Genomic DNA, 5361 nt, shown 5'->3' with positions numbered 1-5361 from the left:
AAGGAAGAGACAAGAAAATGGAAGAGATGCTTTGGAAGTGTAAGTATGGCCTCATAACTGAAAGAGAGCACAGCTAACGGTATATATAAACAGTATCCCCCGGTTTCACAGACAAGTTTCAGACTAAAATACATGTTCAAGCTGTCCCTTAATGGATAATATCTTGTACTGGCACATCTTGAGAAATATGTCAGTGCCATTGTCGTGTCTCAAGATGCACACAGTAAAGTTCTAAGGCATTTTTATATTAGTTATTTCGAAAATATCCTGATTTAACCAAGTTCTAGTCCTGGTTTAAGCTAAACCCTGTCCCTGAGAAACCCTGTCTCTGTGTTCAAAACATGGTTAAAAGTTATACAAGAATGAAACAATGTTGTTGTTCACATCAGCATGTACATTATATTTAAATGACTTTATGCATTATTTGTATTTGCTTACTGTAATTGTACATAAATTAACACTTGTATATATATACGTTGTAGTATATAACACAAGTCTGCCTCCCCTGGCACTTGATTATAGCTAAGAACAGACCACGGAGTAAGGTTTCTCTGGTGTGCACCGGTTTTGTGAAGATGAACTCAGATGCTTATGAGATAGAACAGATCTGACTTACTTTACCTCCCTGAGAATAAATAAAATAAGGGAGAAGGTGTAGGACATTTAGCACAATATATATCTTAAACATCTCAAAATAATACAGTTTTTAACTTTGCCTTGATATGAGCTACTCACATATCTGCAGAGAGAAACAAACAAAGCAAGACCATCTTCCGGGACTTTTGGCATACTCTTTTCAGCCTACTATGCTTGGGACACACTTATTCTAATTTCACACACTATTTAGGTGGGATAGTGTGAACATTGAGACACAGGGCTTGTTTTCCCGCATTAAGACCACAGCTGACAACACAATTTCTTTATGTCTTGTGTGTAATTATTACCAACTGTTTACTACTGTTGACATATATAATAATGTGGTCTAGTTTAAATGTTAAAAAGTCAGTTCAGCACAAACTCACTGTGTGTGAAAACTCCCGTTTTAATCAATTCATCTGTCAAAACTGCACAATCCTGCTTTTATTTACACTGTGTTTCTGCTTTGTTTGTTGTAATGAGAGCATTTGTGATTGTTAGCAACAGACAGACACAGAGCTAACTTAATATAGAATTAAATAGAATAACAATGTGTAGAAAATGTAAGAGAGATCATGGAAATTTCACACATTGTAGATCTGCTTTATATCTTTTGATACATTTAAGTGCTGCACTTGACAATCACATTTAAACATCTGAATCATTATGAATGAGTTTAATACAAATATACAAATATTATTAAACTGAAGAGCCAGACAGACTCATCTGAGCTTCTTCCTCCTCTGTTCCAGCTTTACATTAAACACAAGCATCTGCTTGAAATACTAAAGCAACACAATCATATATCATCTGTTTCTGCTTGACATGCTGCATTATTTCACGCAAAGTCTAATCATTCATATCATGGTTTCATTTAACACATTTATCACACATTTATTTTCATTAGTAAAGTAGTGAAGCTCTTCTGTGGATCTCTTCACCTGTACTGCTCCTCTCAGAGGTCACTTCACATTATACAGCATTTATCACTGGTGATGCATTTATTTATCTCCTCATGGAACACAGAAGATGAAGAGTTCAGTGTGGATCTTCAGCTGATGTTTACTATATTTCTCTCAAGAGTTTTTTTTTTTTTATGATAGACAGCAGTTACATTAAGCTTCCTGTAATTGATTAATCTCTATCTATCTACTCTGTTTTGAACAGAAGAGAAGATAATCATGAATTCCATTTGGAACAAAGTAAAAATCTTAGTTACTATATTTCAATCACTTTTTTTAAGTTGTTCAGTCATTAAAATCTGTAATCAGCAAACATTAAAACAAGGAACAAAACCGCAGGAGATTCCTGTTAATAGTAGACTTGAGGAGACATTGTGTCATTAGTTAAAGTGTGTGTCTTGTTGTTAAAGTTGTATTGCTAAAAACTGATTAGCAAAGTGTTTATACTGAATCTAAATTGGTGTCTAATTCTTTCACTTCTGTGTCAAGAAAGCATATAATAAATAAGTGTGATAATGCACATGCATCCGGATGTTATCACAGAATAAGTCTCTTCAGGAGGACACAAGTCCTGATCACCCTGTCGGGTTTATTCTGTGATAACAAGCGGCTGGAGGTACATTATCTCTTACAGAAAGTAAGTTTAAAGTATGTGACGTGTTGCTTGTCAAAGTAAAAAACACACAGAGAGACAGAGACATTGATCATGTGATGCTGGACGACTGTGAGCTGAAGAAAGCTGCTCTGATTTTAACCAGCGTTTTCCTACAATCTGAACAAATCTATTTCAAACTGTAATGATTCACTATTCTGATGTCATTAATAAAGCAGCTGTTGCTGTATAAAGCTGTGGACAGTGTGCTTTTCTTCTCTTTCTCCTTTGTGTTCAACATTTTTATCAACTTTACATTTCATTCTGACACAAACCCTTTGAAATAAAGCTTGATGATCATTTGATACTCTTTTCACAAATATATATTTGTTCACATATCAGAGGTAAATGAATCTCTTTAATATCACAAAGTGAAGTTTACTCACCTCAGTTCACAGTTTGAGTCTCGTAGCACATCAATGAGCTTCTGCTTTGAGTCTCCAATCTTATTATATCTCAGATCAAGCTGTTTTAGAAACTGCAGAGCTTTTGTGTTTGTCAAAGACTGAGTTAAAGAAGAAACATCTGTAATGCCACAGTGATAAAGACTAGAAAGAGACAAACAGAGGAAGAGAGATCATCTTACAAACAAATCATTAAGATGAAGAATCTTTCACAAATATAATGTGAACACATTCATCATGAGATATTGAGTATAAAGTGTTTTGTTTAACTCTTATGTGTCTGTTCGTTTGGGGAGGACACTCGTGCTGTTTGGGGTCTCCAGAGAACCAGAGAACACAGCCAACAAAAGGTTATTAATTCGTTACACATATATATTTAGATTTTTTTTTTTACAAAATTAAAAAACAAAAAAAATTTGTTTTTTGTTTGTTTGAAAAATTATATTTTTTGACTAATCAACATTTTTTTTTTTAGGGGTTGTTTTTGGTGTAGTGACCAATTTGTGTTTAAAATTCATTCTGCATGTGAAGTTTAAGGGTTTTTTTTGTTTTTTTTTGTTTACAATTATAGGACCAAATTGACATTTGTAAAAAAAGAAATAAATGAATTATCAAATTAAATGGGTCTATAGAGATGACTTTTTATTTCACACTAACACATAAAATATATCAATCCAATTATATTTCTACTATTGTTGAAGCTAACCTAAAGTGTGGTATGTGAACAAAGTACAAATGTTAATTTTAACTTTTTTATTTATTAATGTTTTTACTCCACATTTATGTAGTCAAAAGACCTTTTTAAAGAGTTTAACAAATGATTTTCATCAAATTGATAAAATGTTAATCAATGTAAAATTTACAGCGTAAAAGAACCCTCATCATTAATTGTCACATAATGGGGATTCACTCCTGTGTTTTTTATTCCATTACATGCTCAGGTTCAGTTCTCTCAGGTGTGATGGGTTTGATTTCAGAGCTGAAGTCAGGACAAGATCGACACTGTTTCTCTGTAATACTGCAAGAAAACAGACTGAAGACAGAAAGAGAAAACATAATGAATCAGACACGTTATCATGTTCATGTGGTGAGTAATTCATCATGTGTTAACACCATACAGTGCAATAATTTAAAAAAATTTGCCAAAAACCTTATTAAGTGATGACCATAAACAAAAACAGAAGATAAAAGATGAACAAAGTAGATTAAGATATACGATCAACTACAGAACTACTTAAAAATAACATTAAACGTGAAAACTGAGTTTAAATCTTGAGAAATCAAGAAAATTCAATGTTTCTGAATTACAATTTATCCTAAAGACAGTTTTAAGAGTGTTTTTATCATCAATAAACATTTTTTTTTTGCAATTGTCATTCTTTACTGCACTGTAAGTCTGAGGACAATGTGAAAAAAAGAAAGTATGTCAGACATTTAATTTGGTCCAATTAATGAATTGTTATGTGCATGTGTGATTTGTTATTGCTGTGATCTCCGGTGCAATTGACATTGCCAAAAATTTTCCTGCTCCATCATCAAGCAAGGAGAGAAGAGATGATGTTGTGAGGATCAAGGAAAGAACTTCAGATGAAAGATCAGGAGCACACATCAATTAGAAATACATTATGTGCACAGATAAATCATTTCAGCACTGCAATATTCCATAAAAAAATAATACCTGTCAACTTTAATTTCATGGTGACTTTTTAATATGATTTTAAGTTGTTCTATAGTTGATCCTATATCTTAATCTACTTTGTTAATCTTTTTTCTTCTGTTTTTATTATATTGGGTCAGTTGTGGACTAATGGTGAGAGAGTCAGGCTTGTAACCTGTAGGTGGTGGGTTCGAGTCTCAGGTCCAGCAGGGATTGTAGGTGGAGAGAGTGAATATCCAGCGCTCTCTTCTACCTTCAATAACACGACTGAGATGAGACCCTCGAGCAAGAACTGAACCCCTAATTGCTCCGGTAGTGTGTTCACTACTGTGTGTGTGTGTGTGTGTGTGTGTGTGTGTGTGTTAAATGCAGAGCACAAGTTCAGAGTATGGGACACTAGACTTGGCCACACATCACATCCTTTCCTTTCCTTTTCCTGAAAGTAAACAGTAATCTTTAATCTCACTGTAACTGCTGTAGAGTATAATGATACTAACTCTAGTTTCTCCAGCTTGAATTGTGTGTTCATCAGTAGATCACTGAGGTTTTTCACTCCAGAGTCTCCTAGTAGTTTATTCTCCAGCTCAGGTTCAGTTCTCTCAGGTGTGATGGGTTTGATTTCAGAGCTGAAGTCACAGCAGAACAACTTCATCTCTGTAAACCACAGTCACTTAACCTACATTGAGAGAAAATATGAACAAAAAAAAAAAAAAAACTTTTCATTTTGTTCTAGTCAAATACCAAAACAATTGTTTTTTCATTTTGGTAAATGTTCTTTACCTCAATCTCTCCAGTTTACAGCGTGAATCCTTCAGTACGTCACATAAGTGATTCACTCCTGTGTTTTTTATTTGATTCTCGCTCAGGTTCAGTTCTCTCAGGTGTGATGGGTTTGATTTCAGAGCTGAAGTCAGGATGAGACACTGTTTCTCTGTAATTACTGCAATGGACACAGACTGAAAGACAGAAAGAGAAAACACAATGAATCAGACACGTTATGCTTTCATTGCTTGTGAGTAATTCATCATGTGTTATCACCATACAGTGCAA

The 5361-nt window shown here is 34.0% G+C and overlaps 1 long non-coding RNA gene across 1 annotated transcript; it reads right to left on the bottom strand.

The window, feature by feature from the left end:
- Positions 1-1769: 1769 nt before the first annotated feature.
- On the bottom strand, positions 1770-5153 carry LOC122147998. The gene is made up of 3 exons (XR_006161976.1): positions 5092-5153; positions 2637-2798; positions 1770-1790 (listed from the first exon to the last, which is right to left on the bottom strand). It is a non-coding gene; the product is annotated as an uncharacterized LOC122147998 (long non-coding RNA).
- Positions 5154-5361: the final 208 nt, after the last annotated feature.

Source organism: Cyprinus carpio, chromosome A16, assembly GCF_018340385.1.
Source record: "Cyprinus carpio isolate SPL01 chromosome A16, ASM1834038v1, whole genome shotgun sequence".
NCBI classification, from domain to species: Eukaryota; Metazoa; Chordata; class Actinopteri; order Cypriniformes; family Cyprinidae; genus Cyprinus; species Cyprinus carpio.
This window is presented reverse-complemented; position numbering and strand designations above follow the sequence as displayed.